Genomic DNA, 20,111 nt, shown 5'->3' with positions numbered 1-20,111 from the left:
CCTAAATAGATGACAGGACGCTGTAGGGTTTCTAACAGTCTTTATTGACTGGCAACAAGTGGAGAGGTTCTAAGGCGGCCTGGTGGCGCGGGGCGCTTACTCACTGTTCAATGCGACCAAGTCCTGTGCTTCCCCAGTTGCTTCACTGTGGATGGGTTGTGCTCACCGGTGGCACGCTGTAAACTCCTAGGGCCCCCATGAAGCCTCCAGTGGCTGTGGTGTTATGCCCTAGGAGCTGCGGTGAGAGCTCTGCAACTCACTCTCCTTCTCATGTAGTCAGGAGCAGTGCTCCTGCACGACCGCTTCAGCTGGCAGGGTCGCCAACTCTGAAGCGGGAACGTTTTCCCGCGGAGCGTGGGCTCGCAAGATCCCGTCTCGCGAGATCTCGCGAGAACACGCTCCCGCGATCACGTGATGTCCCCACACTTGCATTACCGAAATATATTTCACCTTTAGTTGTTTGTTATTTTTCCTCAGGTTATATATTGCAGTGGTGAAGTGTCCAGCCTACAAACCTGACGACTGCGGTTCCACTGAGGTCGGCTTTATTTAATAAATTCAAAGAGGACTTTTAATGTTTCTCATTTTACCTGGGGGACAGTCCACCCTCTGAAAAAAGTGTGTGAACTCCGTCCATCCGCCTGTGCCCACAACTTGAGCCCTGATTCCAAGCCACATTCCGTGCCCCAGCTTCCTAAGACGAAATGTGCATGTGCAGCACATTACAACAGACACGCGTGTTTGTCCAAATAGGCAAACTGGCATATGTTCCCTTGCTATTTCTTTCATTTTTTTCAATGCGTTATTTACTTATGATTTATATTTTATGTGTATTATATTACCTATTGTATAGTATCCGCACATATAGTTATATACCTATTTTGAATAGTTGTATTGCCCTTTTCAGCATACATTCCCCTCTTGTATCGTGTCTGGGCTTCCCTTCCCCCTATCTTAGTTCCCTTTGTTCATTACCTGGAACCGCTCTAAGAAGCTTTTGCGCGCGCAACCAAATTACACTGTCTTGCTTTGGGATCACCCGGAGGGCAGCACTGTGAATGTCGAGCAACCGAGCATGCGCAGATAGCCGGAAGCAGCTCCCCTCCCCACTTGGTAGAGTGGAAACGGAGCCTTCGAGTATGCTTAGGCACTCGGAAGCTGTCAGATCGCCCAACAGTAAAGTCTTGGAGCGTGCGCTGGGCTGAGCATGCGCTGTGCAGTCTAGGCGCCGGGAGCTGTCCGTTCAGCACCACGCGCTTCCGCCGGTGATCTGTGGGACCTGTCGTTGCCTGGGGTAGTGCTTCCACGCCTAACCCTTCTGCGGGTGCAGGTAAGCCCCGTGCACCTCGGGTGTTTGCGGCACTATTCTACTGCTGTCGGGGCGGGGGTCTAGCCATGGCCAGAGCATGGGACTGAGGGAGGGGCAGCCTTTTACTGCGGTCTGAAGACTACACTTTGGGATGCTTGCTGGGCACAATGGGGCGCCCATAGCCAACCTAAACCCAGAGCCAGGCTCAGCACCAGCCGCACAGCCATGATTAGCCAACCCAGAAACAGTTCCTGGTGGCCACATTATAATATTACGTGCACGTTGCCCGGCTCGACCAGATTCACAGCCAAGCATGAGCCATTTGGGGCTCACACATCCAGGCTCAGGCAGCACGGAGCCGACCCCCGGCCAGCCCTCAGCCACACCCAGCCCCCAACCCAAAACCATACCAGGCACCAGTTACACAGACGCCGCAGCGTCTTCCCTTCACCACCATCCACATCTCAAAGCCAGGCTAACAAATATTCCCCACCTCCCCTCCAATCAGAGATCTCCAGTCACCACGCACGGCTGCCGGTTGGTAACACTAAAACAACAGCAGGCTGCAATTTCGGGACCCGTCGCCCAAAGACACCTTTCAACTCAGTTCTGAGTTAGGCTAAACTAGGCCTACATTGGCAGGAGTTAGGCACGTCCTTCCCATAACAAAGCTCAGCCAGCCCGCTGCCAGCCGCAGCTAGTTCCTGCCATGCCCCCCCGCAAGGCGCAGTGGAACGTGGGGCCGAACACATCATCAATGCATGCCTTGTAACTGCAGTGATGCAGGAACCACAGTTACGCTTTCCTTTAGAGGGAATGGCTAGCGATGGCAGCTAAATGAACTCGGCAACACAGGGTGTCTAGGCTTCAGTTGAAAATGTCCCACATAACGGTGCGATGGTTGTATCTCAACTATGTTGGAAAAGCCCCCCGATTCTTTAATTTCAAGGGCGTGTCTAGTGATGTGCGTGCCTACCTGGGGTTATCTAAGGCTTCCACCTTTCGTCTATAAACTGTGCAGTTGAGGAACCACGTGACCTTTCTCCTTAAAAGGCATGTACGGTTATGTATGTGTGTGTTTAGCTTATTGTGCAATGACAAAAATACCGTTTTAGTTAATGTCTGCCCGCTCTTACCTACATGTTATCCTGTGTTGACCACCTGTGTAGTAGATCCTTGGCACTGGATAGTGAAACTCGTTTACGCTCCCAGGGAACCCAGGATGAACATGCATGAGAACAATGTATATGTTATGATATGTTATAAAACTTTGATGTTATGCCAATCACCGCGATAGCGGAATTACAATATCTGTACCTTGTCCAAGAAAATGTCGTATTGTGTCCTCGCCCTGGGTAACAAGACTGTGGTCTGTGGAAGAAAAAGAAAGAAAACGGGGCAAAAAGTGGGGGCTGGACAAACAGGAATATGGCAGGGGCACACAGAACTAACACACTGAGAAGATGGGAATGGGATGGGGGGATCTGGGATTGTGATAGAGGGAATTTGATTGTATAAGTAGGGATGCGTGTGTAATTGTAGGTCATTCAATCCGCTGCACATTGTTTGCGTGTCTGTTTGTCATTTTGAAAACTAGTTTGTGTTTTACTTATTGAAGAGTCAAGAGGCTCATGTGTGTCACCAGAACTGTAATCCCTGCCGTACACCCCTTCTTCCATCGCTTTAAAGGGCCAGTCTAGTCGTATTCTTGTGCTGAAGCGAAACTATCCAGGAACCACTTTAGTGCTTTATTGAAAGGGCCCAGTGTTGTGCTGTCAATATTGTAAGTTGTGCAGTGCCTGGTCCTCGTTCAGCTTCTCTCTTGAAGGGCCTTTCTGAAGATGTCAATTTTTATTGTTTACCAACACTGCAAAGAAGTGCCCATCCCTTTAACAGCTCCATGTTGTGATAATCCATAAAGAAATATCTAAACTGTACTATGGATTACCCACATCCCTACTTAGACTTAAAGGGTGTGCCTAATGAGGTTCATGTGCTCTAGTTAAATTGTGCAACAGAGACCACCTTTGTCCTTCATTTTAAAGAGCCTTTCTAATATTATTACTATTTGTCTCCCATCATGGTGGAGGTGTGTGACACTACCACCTTTAGGTATCCACGTGCATAGGCACTAATAAACAACGAATAAAGAAAGAACAGTGGGGATCCTACGATCCAGTGACTGTGTATGTTTCCCTATGCTATTCAACCAACGACCTGTCTCCTTGCCTGCTTTTAAAGGGGCACTGTAGTGGGGTACAAGTTTAAACTCCAATGCACCATCTGCTGCCGTGCTTTGCTATCAAAAACTGAAGCAGGGAGGTAAGCGTTTTGATTGTACACTCTGAAGAGAACAGAGTTACAGGTTTTGGGTCAGAAGTGATTATTCAACGTGAATTCATCCTTTGAAACCTTTGACGGCCATAACTCAGCCGTGATGATGAGAAGAGCTTAAAAGCATTGATGAGATATGTACTAGTATAGCGGGCGGTAATTGGTTATCCGTTCACCTGGAGCACAGTGTGGAGTGGATTGGTCCCCGAGGAAGATCACAACAGGGATAAGTCGTTGAAACTTGCGGGGGCCCCCATTGGAGCTATTAACACAATTTTTAGTGTTGACTCCCAGATGCCCTGACGTATATGTCATTTCAAACATATGCCATTTACTCTTCTGCGACTGTTGCACACTAGTTGGCCTATGGTTCAGTTGTGTATGCATAGGGTGGGAATGTGCCATCTGTTGATTGCACCTACACCACTATGGATATACACACCACATGTTGAGCTTTTTATGCATAGCACTGGCACTTTCAGATGTTTACAATGTTTCTATGATGACCCATGTCTTATGTAGTTCTCTATATATTAACAATTAGCTATGATGTATTAGATCAGTTATGCTATTATGAATGAATTAAAGACTATTGTCGTTTTTGCACATTTGGGCCGGACACATTGAACATATGAGGAATTTGGTTCCCTGTGGATAGTTGCATTGACACTGTGTGAGTAGATATTGCCAACCTATAAAGAGTGTGTGTTGAATATTGTGCTTTACTATCAAAGGCTTGTCTTCATACCTTCTTTTGGTATCTGGTCTTTCCATCTAATGCCATTGCATCACATGTTTTCCATCTAAAAACTTTGCATCTAAGGCATTTCATTGGGGGGGTAAAGGTTTAATTTTTGTTTAGGTGCATTATAAAGGGTAAAAAACAAGGGTTTGGGGGACCCCCCAACAAAACAAAAAAATCAATTAGATGCAAAGTTTTTAGATGGAAAAAAATCGATGGAATGGCATTAGATGCAATGGCATTAGATGGAAAGACCATAAAAGGGTTAATTTTTGTTTAGGTGCATTATAAAGGGTAAAAAACAAGGGTTTGGGGGACCCCCCAACAAAACAAAAAAATCAATTAGATGCAAAGTTTTTAGATGGAAAAAAATCGATGGAATGGCATTAGATGCAATGGCATTAGATGGAAAGACCATAAACCCTTCTTTTATGTATCTAAAGTATGCACTGCTGGCATCACCGGCAGCTCTCTCCTAAAAGGTCCTGCCTGATGGTATTTATGTTTTCAGCTGTACAGGGCAATCCAAGAGCCCCTTAAAAGCAGTGCAGAGATGCTCATGTTTTGGAGAAATCTATATTCTTCTTTTTAAAGAGTGTGTCTCACGAGGCTAAGAAGCTTTAGCGACTTGCTGCTGCGTTAAGTTAAATGCTATGTTTGTGGATGATCTTTTTTCAGATACATTCCAACGTCTGCGCTGCACAGTGATAGGCATTTCTAGTGATGGTCGTGTTTTGGCTGGACTGCGATGTAGCCTCATCCCCACGTTTTCTAGTTACTTTATTGGTGGCCATGTTACTTACGTTAAACGGTGCCTTGTGGTAACCACCTATTGGCTTACTTTTAATGGTCCTGTCTTGTAGGGCTGGGCGATGTATCGAGTTTTGGAGATACATATGATATCAATATATTTTCAAAATTGTTATAGGATGATACCATATCTTTAACAACGATATATATATACATATACTACCATTTTTTATTTTACATTGTGATATTTACACAGCTGTGTGCATTCTCAAACAGGAAGAGGAACCCTGCATTTGCACTTTATTTTGATCACTGTCTTATAAATAAAGGTGTTTGGGATATCTCACATGTAGTTGTCGGCTTATAACTGAGCATTTAACCCACATAAACAATATTGAGATATATATTGTATGTCGCCATTCAGCCCAGAAATATTACAATATGACTTTTAGTACATATCGCCTAGCTCTACTGTCTAGTTATGGCAAGGCTTTGGCTAAGCTGTGCTATCAAGGAACCACCTCCATTCTTACCTTTCGATGTCTGTATTTTAGCTGATCTGCCTAATACTGTAACCACCATCATGTTACATTTTCAGGAGCCTGTCTAGTAATGTTCATGTGTTCTAGTGAAACTGCACTGTGCAGGGACCACGGTTTGGCTTCTCCTTTCTCTTGTTGCAGGTCTACAGCCTGCTGCTCTCCAGATGTTTTGGACTATGACCCCATGATCCCTCTCTATTGACTGTGGTGATTAGGGCCTGTGGGAGTTGCAGTCCAAAACATAAGTAGAGGCAAAGGTTCCAGACCCCTGAAAACTGTCTTAAGTAATAAAGGGGACCCACTCAAGCTGTCTACTTAAAGGTCCCATCTACTAATGTCATTGTGTTTGTAGTAAACCGTGCAATCCAGGAATTACGTCTGGGCCTTCTCGTAAAAGGTCTGTCTAGCAAAACTCAATCTGTAACAATTCTGTGCAGTGCAAGAACTGTAGATAAGCCCTTTCTTATGAAAACCGAGCCTTAAGACAAACTAAAATGCAGTGACTGACACCCTCCCTGTGTACCTGGAAAGGTATTTCTAGAGCAGGGGTGCACAACTGATTTATCCTGGAGGGACGAATGTACCACACAAGTCTCGCACAGACGGCCGGACTGTCTATGTAGACGAGCGGGTGGTAGGGATTTCAGTGAGCAAATTTGAGTTAAAAAAAATACAACTATGGGCTGTGAGGTGTAATTTTGATTTATTACTCTATTAATTGTAAGCTGTTACGATCCATTCTCTTGTAATGTCAATACCACTTTCATCTATTTGTACTATCGGACTGAAATCATACATTAATTAGAAGGAAAACTGCTTGTATCAGGCTGCAAAGACAAAAACGGACTTTAGTCCAGGCAAAACTTCACCATTAAATAATGTCCTGCAGGGCCGTTTCTGGCCGGTGGAGTCTATGTTGGGCACCATTGATCTAGAGAGTCGATGGATTGGATTGGGTCATTTGACCGACAGCAGAAATTTCTGCCTGGACACTTTGCTCAAATGCCAGCACATCCAGCAGATCATGCATTTTCATGATGGAGGTTTAGCAGAAGAGGTCATTTGTGTTTCGACTTCAGACCAAGCACAGTACATATCATCAGCAGAATCTGAAATTTATATGCGAAATACGTTCAACGTGCTTTGCCGGAAAGGGGTATCTGGTGGGTAATTACTGCAGGCTGATTAATAGTGTGGTCGGGGTTCGAGGAAGCTGATGGATGGGGGTAGAACAGGATTTTTCCAAGTCTCTTCCCAGGGCTCCAGATATGATTTGGAAGTTGGAGTATTTTACTCCCTATTTTTTTAAAGTTGGGAGTAAAATGATTTTTTAGGGAGTAAAAATGTAAGTCCAGTTCCCAATGATAGTATTCCATAAGCAAGTACAAATATGTTTTAACTGAAAAACAGAAATGTTTTTGTAATATTTATTTCTTTGCTTCTAGGTATTCATGCACATTAAAAGGTACATGTTTACTTCTTACAATGAGGCAGTTAAAATGGCAGTTTCTTCCTGTGGTACTACCTGCACTACTGGTCCAAACATATCCATGGAGTTGTGAGGGAGAAAGCAGGGGCGCAAGATTCTGCATGTCTTTTTCCTATTTTTTGTTGGGGGTATTTTTACTCCCTGTTTTTATTTTTTGGGCGTATTTGCCCATTTATAGGGAGTAAAAGTGCCCAATACACCCCTTATCTGTAGGGCTGTCTCCTCCCCATGTAGATGGGTTAAATGCAAACTATAAAAACCTAACTATAACAGCAAAGAAAGGCTATCCAGCTCATAATTAGGGGACAGAATGGTCACATTTCAATGTTCCCCATTCCTTTTCACGCTGATCAATTTTAGTTAATAGGTGTACTGTGTGAATCATCTCTTCTTTTATACTTCATGTTTTAGCTGAGCTGTGCCACGCAGGGGCCACTGCCAGATTGCTTCATAAAGGGTCTGACTGGACTAACCTTATAGCCACCTCCGCTAATTGGGTAGCACGTAGTTTAAGATAGATTTTACACAATGCCTTTCTGAGCACAGTGGGCCTGTACAATTCTCAAAGCTCTTGATCCTCACCTTTTTTAGGGAATATACAAATATTGGCGGGACACAATGATTGAGGGTCTTCCTCCGTTAGGGCAATATGTTTGACAAGATTTCAGTACACGTCACAAAGACGATTGTAGACCCGTTTATAAGATTAGAATCCCTTTGTCTCTAGCGCCAAAGATTGGACAGCCTTATGCATTTCTTGTAAGCAAGCTATAGTCTTTCTTAAGACCCCTCTCTGTATTTGACAAAGTCAAGAGTATTTCATATCACACATGCAGAAAAACAACGGTGTGATCTTTAATTATTCACATTTCTTTTTAATATGAATTGTTTGTCCTAACTGAATTTTTCATCCTATTTTAATTGTCCTCTGCACCGGTTCCCCAATGTTTGAATTGGTTGTTCTACTCTGTTGCCCTACTGAATTTTGCTTCTTCACAATGGGTGAATTATTTAATGTAGTTCAATTGTTTCCCCCTTGTATTTTTCTCCTTACCATCCTAGATTTATTGTTTGCCCACGGTATAAATTGTGTACCAGAACAATACCACTCTCTTCTTCATGCCTAAATACATTATACGCAGACTAACTATGCCACTCACACACAGCAATTTAAAATCCCTCTCTATAGACATCAAACAAAAGAACTCTACACCTCTACAACCAACGTACACACTGCTGCCCTGGCCAATGAACCCAGGTACGTAGGACACACAAGGATCCGATCTGGACACACATACCTCTATGCACCCGACTGAGGCCACCTAGAAACTGACACGCATACACTTCTTGGGTACTTCCAAACTGCAAGCATCAACACAGGACGAAATCCGTCTTGCATGTTCTCGGTCACCCTACCAACCTAACCTACCCACCTCTCTTCCAGATTTGCAAAAGTGCCTGGAGACCAAGCAAATATCAGACGTGCACTGTATAAATCAAGTAACTTAGCATAATATAACACAACATAGTAATATAGTCACGTGTTTTCTCTTAATCACGCATTGACGTAAACAGTTGCATGATATTGCGTAAAGGGAAGTTTCTGGGATGATGTTCATAGTTTTAGTTTGATAGGTAAAGTCAGATACATCTCTGTGTTTCTATAAAACACTGGTCCTGTTGATGGGTGATATTTTATAATGCTAAATAGTGATACAGTCATTTCTCCAATCCTTCCCTGTACTCAGCATGTGGCACTGGAAGAGCACGTTCTGCTCTCAGTCCCCCTGTCAGTCCTTGTGCCGGGGAGCTTTGTAATAGTGCAACCCTGTTGACGCAAAGGAGCTGGGCAACTCCAGTCTCTCTTCTTGGTGGTTTGACTCGTGGTCTGATAATGTTACCTTCTATACGTTATGAGAACAACAAAGAACTCTATTTCTTGACCCATGGAAACAATTAGAAAGTGTCCTTCCCTGGAAAGTCCCAGCAATGGTTCCATGTAATAATGTCCCTGCAGAAATGTCGCCTGGCAACAAAGTCGCCAAAAAATTGCCGTTTTTTGCAGGGACTTTATTACATTGAACATGCAGGGGACACCCCTGCTACTCCCGCTCCTCTTGGCCCCATATATATGGTCACCATATATAATGTCGCCACAACCTTTTCCTGGCGACATTATGTTTAGCGCCCATATATACGGGCAAAATATTACTGGATAACCCAGCAATAACTGGGAATCAGATGACATGGGAATGCTATCTGTGTGCATTTTCTCCCCTCTGTATTTTCGGGTGTTTGTTCTAACAAAGTGAGCAAACTCCAGATGAAATTGGCTCGTGACAGCCGAGTTGCAGGTGGGTGGAAATGTATTTGGGGTGAAAATACTTCTTCAGCTGCAGTCAAAGGTGATTAAGTAAAGTTCAATCATGCGCCCTCCTTGATTCTGCCCTGCGTAATTTGGTGGTTCGGTTCCTTGCACTTTTTTTCCTTCTTGCAGCCACCTGGAGGGTTTCTTGTTTTTGGCTTGATGCTCTGTATGCAGTGCTCCAGATAAGAATTTAAGGTGGGAGTATTTTACTCCCTAATTTAACATTTGTAGAGTAAATGTTATATCAAGGGGGTAAAATTGCATTTTCTCCTTCACAAGAGAGTAACAAGTACGAGATATCCAGCAGAGGCACGGAGAAGCTGCTCTAGTCTAAATAAGTGGGCAGTCACTAAAGGAGTGCAAGCTAGCCAGTGAGGGAGGGAGACTTTGGTTCAGTGGAGGGTGTCTTGTTAGGGAACACCAGGACTGGAAATTCAGTGAAGACTCTTGAATATTTTCAGTGGAGGAGCATTAATATCTCCCTGGACTTAGCCTGAGTGACTGAGCTGAGTGAGGGAGCCCTAAATAATTTAGGAGGGTCAAATGGTGCCCCCAAGAACCTTTTTACAATAATGGGGTGAAATGGTGCATTTTATAGTGTCATTTTTGAGAAAATCAGTAAAAGGCAATACAGTTCACATTTGGTTCTCTAGGGTAACACATCAAAAGGCCTACTGCCAGGCCTTCAGCCGTACACAGGAGCATTTTACAACACTGTCATGATGTATGTTTCCAAAATATAAGCCTGCGTTGCCACTATAAATGACTTTCATAAAACAGCCCCGACATTCATACTGTAAATCACTTTGAGGTTGGCTCCACAATTTGTGCCCCCAAAGCCACTGTAAATCACTTCAATAAAACTGCACTCACAATGTGTGCCAACATTCATACTGTAAATCTATTTCCAGTGTAGCCCACAATATTGGAGAGCATCACCACTTTTACTCACCTTCATGAAGCTGCGTCCACAAAATATGCCAGCATAGGCACAATAAATCACTTTAATATAGCTAAGCCCCAGACTTATGCCAAGATTCATGTTGTAAATCACTCTGTTGCACCCACAACTTATGTCAGCATTGCCACTGTAAGTCACTTTCATGAAGCTGCTCCCACAATGTATGCTGGCATAGCCACAGAAAATCACTTTCATGATGTTGTGTAGACATTTTATGCTAACTTTGCCATTGGAAATAACTGTAATGAGGTGGGTGTCGCTAATCAAATGCATTCATGCATTGCACACACACACACATGCATGCACACTTGCACAAACTCTTGTGTATGTACAGACCCACTCATATGCGCTCACACTCATTCACACACACACACACACACACACACACACACACACACACACACACACACACACTAATATTGCATAATATTTGAAATAAATACTCATACAACCACATTTTCTGCTCACCTTTAAACATGGCAATCTACTGCTTTAGCGTTTTATGTTGCCCGTAGCAGGAATCAAAAGCCTGGCAGAGAGCAGAAGGAACACTTGTGATCTGGCTGGGACTCTCCCCTTGGTTGCCAATGTCATGGGCCTCAATACCGGCACCGCCTTGGTGGAAAGGGGAATTACCGCCCTATTCCAAGGTTGGCGGGGCGGTAATTCCCCCTTCCCCCATTGCCCTTCCCCATTCCCATTTTTGTCCCATAGGGCTCTATGGGAATGGGGAAGGCGCTAATTACGGTGCCGCAAATTGTAGTAAGGCGGTAAGGGTTAACGGTCACCTGTACCATTACCAGTGACCGTTAACCCTTACCGCCTTCCGTGTAATGAGGCCCCATGTCTATACTGCAGCGTGCGGTGTCGGTATGCAACCATACTGTGCGCATTTATTTTATTAGGATGTGGCAAGTGCCCCACAAAGTTACTAAGCGCGAACCAATGGGAGGCACAGAACACCCCACAAAATGGAGGAGGGGCCCCAGGGGTACGGTCGCCATCCTAGCTCTTCCAGTGAAGTTCATTTCTTTCCCTTACCTCTCCTTCACAGCATGTCTAATGTTGTTAATATTTTCAGCTAAATTGTTCAATTATAACCCCCTTTTCGCCCATGGTTATGGTGTCTCTCCAAGGTTCCAGCCAAAGCCCCCCTGAGAATCTTTGTTGTCGCACCATCCACATCATGCACTCCTTGGATGTACTGTATTACATGTTTAGTGCACAGCGCCTGTGTGTTCAGACAAGAAACCCTGAGGAAATCCCACAGTCCATGAGTAACCCCCCACTATATATGTTTAATCACTCACATCCACTTTTACTTATTTACACAGACAATGTATGCAAGTGATTCTGGCCTTCTATATGTAAACTTCAGTTCTCAAATCATTTGACTTCGTTTATGCATGGTAGCTTCAAGTGGCATTATTAATCACAGGAATATGTTGTCAAACGCTAAACATGTGCAATGTCACTGATGTACATTTCAAATGAGCGTATCAACACATTTTGGTGAGCAGTCTGCTCTTACTCTCAGATTTTCCTTCTGTAGATCAGATGAGAGCAACTGAGGTAACAAATTATTCAAGTGGCAGAGTGGACATCCTACCAGACTCCTTATTCTCGGGGGCAGGCTGGAACTCATATCGTATTGGCGACTTGTGGGATATTATATATACTTCAATACAGTAGGTTATTAGTTGGTCATGCCGATATTTTGTAGGACATCCTCTTTCTAAAGCAGAGTAGCTACTTTAATTCAAATATAGACCTCTAAAGCCTTATTTGGAAGGGTGAAGCAGACTGTAGCTGACCCTATTTACAGCGTCCCTGTTCCTGTATTTGAATAGTTTGGAAGAGATCTCAGGATATATGTATAGGCCTTACCCCCTTCTCCTGAGGACAGTTAGGCAGTAGTTGCCAATTAAGTCTCTGTTGTTATCCTCTATACTAATTGTCAACAGTGGATACATCTATTCAGGAGACAGGAATGCTGATTAAAGTTTGACCATCATCTATGTCCGGTAGTGTTGCCAGCGAAGGCCTAGGACTCTGTATTTATTGGGGGGTATTGAATGCATTGCTTCCTCCAGTAGTGCAAACAAGTGCCATTGCTCTCAAAGATCTTTTACTTTTGTTTCCATTTTCATGTTACTCCATTTCTTCTGAATGTTAGTTTTTATTTCTTTTCTTTTTATGTTCTACCTGTACCTTCTTGCGTTTATGGGTGGAATCTCTCTTTTCCTCCAGTACTTTCCTATCATCACTTCCCTACCCTGTTTCTTTGTCCACATTTTTCTTTTTTGTTTACTGCAATACATTTTTGGTGTTCATGGAGCTTTTCCCACATTTATGTCTCTGTACAGAATCTTCAATTTAGATGGGTAAAGCATTTGTATTTCACTTTCCTTTCACTAAAGGCTAAATTGTGTGGGAGGGATGAAATCTGAGAAAATATAAAGTTTGGCATCATCCTGTACCTCACCTAGTTCTCAAACTGCCTTGTGCTCCCTATAGATACAACTATGCTTGAAAGGAAAGACCTTCCATGTTGTTCCTTGCACGCCTAGGGCTCAGAGAACAGTGAGCCCTGTTTACGCTTTTACTAGGAAGCATTAAGAGAAGTTGGGCTTGCTTAGGATCTTTGGTAACAGTGTTTTTGAAAGAGCGCAGAGATTTAGGGAGGCAAGGATTCTGATGTTGTTGCTTCTTGACTTACACTCCAGTTCCTCAATCTTCCTGTGCATGACAGAAAGTTCTCTTTGATGGTATGAACTAATTTTCCACTCTTTGGACCACATCCCCAGTCATGCCAGTGGATTGTTACGCCTCACCAATGCAATCACATACACATAGCTGTTATATCTTGTGATTCCGGCGGTCAACATATCCATCTTTTGATCCGTGCCTTGCATAGCCCCTCTAATTTCCAGGATCAAGACACACAGGTGTTTTATTTGAATTTTCATACAGGACCTTAAACTCTTAGGCCAGATAATAATTTCAGCTGTGCATATTGTTTTTGTGTGCAAGTGTCCTGCTTAGCTTGCCTCTTTTCAGTGACCAGCGTAGCCAAGACACACCCAGCAATAAGTAGCTTTCTGCAGGGTACATGATCCAGAGGATGATTTCAAAAGCATGGCATCACAGCTTGGGGTGAAAGAGACCATCTCCCAAAATTCCATCATAGTGGGGGTCCTCTGTTCAGCTGGGACTCAGCTGCAATCAGATCATGATGTGACAGGATTTAAGATACATTCAGCATTCATTCATTTTAAGATTGGATGTCTGCATGCTTGCTGTTAGTGTTTGTGCAGTTCACACCTAGGTCTTCTCCTATCAGTGCGGAGTTCCAAGCGCCACCAGTGTTAGGATAAAGTAAAAGGGTGAGCCGCCCCTTGACCTCATAATGAGCTTCCTCATTCGAGTAGGGGCACCCCAGGTGAGGGTTTGTGGAGTGAGGTACTGCTCATCAGGGCGATGCCGCAACAAGTTGGCCCATCACAAGTGTGGCTGCACCAAGCCCAGCAAAGCAATAAGGCCTCTGGTGATCAACCAGCGTTGGCATTATTGCAAAAAAAAAATTTCTGGACTTTGATTTGTCCTCTTTGAGTCTCAGCTCAGCAGTGGTGTGGTACGTTTGGAAAATAAATTAAAAAGTTGTTTGAAAACAGTGTAGTGGTGTCAGGATCCTTTTTGGTTTTCCATTTGTGTTCTCGGTACGATCCCCTCTACCCTTAATCACCCCAAGTCTCTGAGTCATATGTGGTAGCTATGAAGGCATTTTTCTAGGACGCGCACACCTGCGTCTCTACACAGGATTGTTGGAGCCTGACTCAGAGCTTTGTGATTATACAGCGGTGTTGATCTCTGCCCGGTAGTGCCCCGTTAATTGAGGTTCTTGTCCAGGGCTTTTATGTGAAATGTACTAACCATGTCTGATCAATTCATCCTAAAAAGAACAAGGATAATACCACTACTACTACATTAAAAGCGTCTTATTTTTTTTCCGCCAAGCCGCATATTTCAATAACCACATTTTCTTTTAAAGGGATGGTCTAGTAAAAATTTTTATTTAAAAAATAGATAGGCAACATAAAAAAAATACTAGCATTCTCTGTTTACAGCCTACAGCTGCAGCTTTCCTGCTTTGGTCTCCGGTCCCCGTCCTCCGCCTACAGCACTAATGAAGGGAAAGCCACCCAGCGGTAGCTTTTGTTTACTACAGCTGGCTGGCTTTTCCTTCATTAGTGCCGCAAAAGCAAAAGCCAGCACAGGAGGGCCTCCATTTCACAAAATGGATGCGCCCATGTGCTTGCTTTTGCGAATTTTGAGCTTGAATAGCTCAAAATTTTACATAGGAAGTTTTAAAACAGAGAATGCTAGTATTTTTTTTTTTATGTTGCCTATCTATTTTTTAAATAAACATTTTTACTAGACCATCCCTTTAAGGTCCTATCTGGTGCCGGTGTATGCCCTTGACTTTTGTTATAGCCATGGGTGTCTGGATCGATTATTTTGACTGCTACTTTGTACCTTTCTACCCCTGTCTTCTCACTATGTCGGAGGAGTTGAAAAGTTAGCGTTTTTTCCCCCAAATGCTTACGTTGTCCTCATCTTTCTCCCTGATAATGCAACTAAAATAACAGAGAAAGAAAAAGCAAATTCGTTCGCACATCACCATTCTTCCACCTTAGTTAGCCTAGTTGAAAACGAGTTTGGAGAGAATGCACTTAAGGAACACAACACCGCCATTACATCATTGCAGTTGTACTAACAGCAGAACCCGGATAAGTTGACAAATAAAGACGTGTCTTTTCAACCAGCACAACCTTTATAATTTGCAGGGGATTTTTTTTTTTTAGCTTCGTCAATGTTGCCATCATTCATTAGTCAGGCTTGAAATGTGAATGAGCTGCTGTTTTCCTCGCAGTCTTGGGGCCTCTAGTGATTAAAACACCTCCCCCCTTCGTGGTTTCCTCCGCACTGCGTGCGTGCTCAAGCGAAAACTGCCGAGGGCAGAAGTTGCTGACGTTCGAGCCAGGTCACGAGCTCTACCCCTCGCTTCGCCCGCTGAGCTAAAAGGCCGGTTCTTAGAATAAATCCCGTGTGGACATGTGTGGTGACCTCTAAGGACGACAGTACGTTGGACGTGATTCTAACTGCCTTTATTTAAAGGACACAACAGGTAGCATAAATTGTCCATGTGCATAACAGGGGTAAGTACTCACAGTTCAGCATGGACCTACCAGTTACTTCACTGGAGGTAGGGTGTGCACATGGATGGCATGCTGTAGGCTTCCAGGGCCCCCATGAGGCCTCCTATGGCATTGGATTTATGCCCTGGAAGCTGGGCTGCATAGGCCTCTCTGGGCCTCAGTTATGGTGGCTCCTTATCAGGAGCAGCGCTGTTTCAGACCTCTTGTCTGGCGCTCCGCCAACCTTCTGGTGCCAACGTTCTCACAGGGAGCGCGGGTCCGCGAGATCTCGTTATGCTGAGATCTCGCGAGACCACGCTCCCGCGATCACGTGACGTACCCACACACCTCCTTTGCTGGGAAAAGGATAGATGGTCATTCCATGAAAAACTCTGCAAACTTGCTGGGTTTCCTTTTCTCTCTCTGTGGTCTGCCTTGATCTAGAGGCAGGGCAGGGCCGCGGGAGCACTCTTGTGGAGGTGCGGGTGAATTGGATTCTCGTTGTCTTGCCCTTCGCTGTGACTCCCTGAGTGGGGTTGGGGAGTTGGTGCTTGAGAACTCGTCGTCGTACGGTGACTCCGAGGCATCTCTTTCTGACTGGCGAGGGTTTTCAGATGGCTCTTGTTGGTCTTGACCTTCTCTGGTTTCCCAGTGTGGCTGTTCCATAGATTCTTTTCTGCGGTACATGGCCACCCTTTCTAGATTCCATTTCCTTCCATTGCTGGTGCAAATGTGGTTTGACCCTTTCGCAATGACTTCTATGGGACTGCTGTATCTGGAGCCGGTCGAAGTGTCTTTGTGGGGAAGACGTATCTTTACCAGGTCGCCTTTGTTAACTGCTGTGTTGCGAGCGGCCCGACGCGTGTCCCCTTGAGCCTTCATGGCTTCTTTGTTACGCTGCATGCGAAAGACTACTTCTTCCATTTCCACGTCTTCGTCAGCCCTCACTTAATGGAGCCAAGGTGGTACCAGTGTGGATGCTGCCCTTCTCCCCCTTAGCAGATGGAATGGTGAAACACTGGTGACGGCATTGGGAGTGATGCGGTGGGCTGCGACGGCCTCCTTGACAGTCTTGTATGGGTTTAGGACCGAGGCATGCGCTAGTTGCAGTGCCCCTTTGATGAAGTGGTTCGCCTGCTCGACCAGGCCATTGGCCTGTGGGTGGTAGAGACTTGCCCTCCGCTGTCGAATATTGTTGAGTTTCAGGAATTTCTCCATTTCTCGAGAGACTAACTGGACTCCATTGTCTGTTACTATTTCCTGGGGGAGGCCTTCGCGCTTGAATACGGTGGTGAGTGCATCGATGACTGTGTTTGTGGTGCTGTCCGAGGTGAAGTCAACTTCGACCCACTTGGAGAAATAGTCGACCGTGACTATCCCATATTTATGTTCTGGGGGCATGCTGTCCAGAGGCCAGATGAAGTCCAGCCCTAGTTTGCGCCACACCCCTTTGGGGACTTCGGTGGGCAGCATGGGGGCTTGTCTCACAGACAGGCGCTTGTCACTGTTTGTGCACTCATGGCACCTTTCAACCATTTGTCGTATGTCCTGATCCATGCCTGGCCACCAATAGGCATTGCGTATCCTGCGTCTGGTCGTGTTGCACCCCAGATGGCCTGAGTGTGCTCTGCATAGTATCACTTTGCGAATTTCGCTGGGCGGGATTACTTGGTCGCCTCTCAGAATGAGACCGTTCATGGTGGTGATTTTGTCGTTCACCTTCCAGTAAGGACGTAGGCCTTCAGGGATTGCTCTTTCGTCAGGCCACCCTTCGTGGACCCAGGCTGCTACGCACCGTAGGGCATCGTCCTGCTCAAACTCCTTCTGCCAGTGGCGCTCGCTCAGGTCCATGTATTCGCCATTCCTCAAGTCACTTATAGAGGATACGACACATTCATCCTCCAAGAATGTGGTCCCAGGGGCGTTTTGGGTCAGGAGCCTGGACATGCAGTCCGCTTGCACGTTTTTCCAGCCGGCAATGTGGGCTATCTCGTATGTGTACTCTTGAAGTTTTGTGGCGATCCTGGCCAGTCTCGGGGTGGCAGTCTTGGTGCCGCCCGGGCTCAACATGTGAATGAGGGGTTTGTGGTCGGTGACCAATCTAAATTTCGTGCCCCAAACGTAAGATCTGAAGTAGTCGACGCCCCAGGCACATGACAACATTTCTTTCTCTACGGTTGTCATGCATGCTGGACGTGGTTCTACCTCTTTCGCTCATAGAACAGCTAGACCGTTCTATTCCAAATGGCGGTTGTTCGATTCATTGCCTGGAAAGCGACGTCTGCACTTTTCACGTCGCTAAATTCATGTGTATTCTGCTTCGTCACGTGAGCTACGGCATTACGTATATAAGTAGCGTGGAAACTTCACTCGCTGCTTCTGATCGAATTATTTGGCGTTGTGTAGCTGAACCTCCGATCTGCGTCCTTGCAGTTTTCCTCAGCTGCTTCTTGGGCCTTCTATAGTGTGTTTTCCGCCACACGCTGATTCCTGGAGCTGTTTGTTCGTGTGTAATTCCACACGCGCACGTTGTCTTCAAACGCGGCTGTCCTGGGCTGCGTGTATCCTCTTAGCGTGCAAATCCACAAGCGCACGTTGTCTTCAAGCGCGGCTGGCCTGGGCTGCGTGAATCCTGTTCGCGTTTAATTCCACACGCGCACTTTGTCTTCAAACGCTGCTGTCCGGGGCTGCGTGTATCCTGTTAACGTGCAAATCCACAAGCGCACGTTGTCTTCAAGAGCGGTGGACCTGGACTGCGTGAATCCTGTTCGCGTGTAATTCCACACGCGCACGTTGTCTTCAAACGCGGCTGTCCTGGGCTGCGTGTATCCTGTCAGCGTGCAAATCCACAAGCGCAAGTTGTCTTCAAGCGCGGCGGACCTGGGCTGCGTGAATCCTGTTCGCGTGTAATTCCACACGCGCACGCTGTCTTCAAGCGCGGTTGTTCAGGACTGCGTGTATCCTGTTCGCGTGCAAATCCACAAGCGCACGCTGTCTTCAAGCGCGGCTGGCCTGGACTGCGTGAATCCTGTTCGCGTGTAATTCCACACGCACACGTTGTCTTCAAGCGCGGCTGGCCTGGGCTGCGTGAATCCTGTTCGCGTGCAATTCCACAAGCGCACGCTGTCTTCAAGCGCGGCTGGCCTGGATTGCGTGAATCCTATTCGCGTGTAATTCCACACACGCACACTATTTTCTTCGCGGCTGTTCAGAACCGCTTGTACTTTGTTTATTCCACAAAAGGGCGCTATTTCCGACTCCTGCATCTGTGATATTAACAGGTGGATTTATTCATTTCTATACTTTTCTCTACGTGGGAAGGAAGCTTTTCAAGGACTGTTGGAAGGTGACAGTGAATAGTACTTTGGACGCTATCCTGTGGTGCAGCAACCCGGTATCTAGCGTGAGCCTCGTGCCGTTCGGGATAAGTCTCCCTTACTAATCTTCCCTTCCTTGTCGTTTGTTCCAATTCCGGATTTTCCTCAAGAGACTTCTGCTGGATTCTTCTACACCAGTCATAAGGTCAGTGTGTGAATTAATGCCAAATACTGTTCTATCATAGAGAGTCGATTTGGGGCAGTTTCTTATGATACTTTATTTTGTTCTAGGCTGACTTCCTATACTTTACCCACGCCCTTTCCAGTGATCCATCTCTCTGCCTGTTTCATCAGTCAGAGATTCGCATCATTTGGAAGGTCTAAACTTGACTTCACAACTATCAAATCGTGTGAACAGGGATCCGGAAGACCCTACCATCTGTATCCTTTTGAGTACTGTATCCTTTTCAGTCAATACTTTGGTGCTTTATGACAACAGTGCAGTAATTCTCCGCTGATGATAGGGCCTTTGGTGCAAATGACACAATATTTTCAGTGTCGCCCTTCTTCTGGGTCCGAGTGGCCCCCAGTCCGTACGCGCTGGCGTCCATTGTGATGCAGGTGTGCCATTCACGGTTGAACGGTTTTAGGCATGGAGCGTGCAGAATCCTTCTTCCTCTTCATCTTGCTCTGGCCCCCAGGAGTGGTTGCCCCCTTCTTCAGAAGTTCTCTCATGGGGGATGTGGTTTCGGAGAACCTTGGGACAAATTTTGTGCAGTACTCCGCTTGGCCCAGGAAGGAGCGTAGTTCTTCTCTGGACATCGGGGCCTGGGTGTCTGTTATGGCCTCCATTAGGTTCTTCTTTGGGCTCACCCCTTCGCTAGAGATGCAGTACCTAAGGTATTCTACCTTGCTCACTCCAAAAATACATTTCTCATGGCGTAGATGAACGCCTGCCTCTTAAAGCTTGCTCAGGACTGCCCTGAGTGCTTTGTCATGGGTCTCGTTGTCCTTGGCATACACAAGGATGTCGTCCTGAAAGAATGAAACTTTTGTGAGTCCTTTGAATAGGGAATTCATCATCCTCTGGAATGCGGACCC

The 20,111-nt window shown here is 45.5% G+C and overlaps 1 protein-coding gene across 4 annotated transcripts in view; it reads left to right on the top strand.

Moving 5' to 3' along the window:
- Positions 1-1,131: 1,131 nt before the first annotated feature.
- Positions 1,132-20,111, top strand: part of PSD (pleckstrin and Sec7 domain containing) — a 1,402,592-nt gene continuing 1,383,612 nt past the window's right edge. For all 4 annotated transcript variants that reach the window (XM_069610471.1, XM_069610469.1, XM_069610472.1 and 1 more), the window contains exon 1: positions 1,132-1,330. The gene's annotated coding sequence lies outside the window, so the exon portion shown is untranslated. The remainder of the gene's footprint in view (positions 1,331-20,111) is intronic.

The sequence above is a fragment of the Ambystoma mexicanum genome, chromosome 8, assembly GCF_040938575.1.
Source record: "Ambystoma mexicanum isolate Mex_15411 chromosome 8, UKY_AmexF1_1, whole genome shotgun sequence".
NCBI lineage: Eukaryota > Metazoa > Chordata > Amphibia > Caudata > Ambystomatidae > Ambystoma > Ambystoma mexicanum.
The sequence above is the reverse complement of the archived record's forward strand: the minus strand, read 5'-3'. Positions and strand labels throughout refer to the sequence as shown.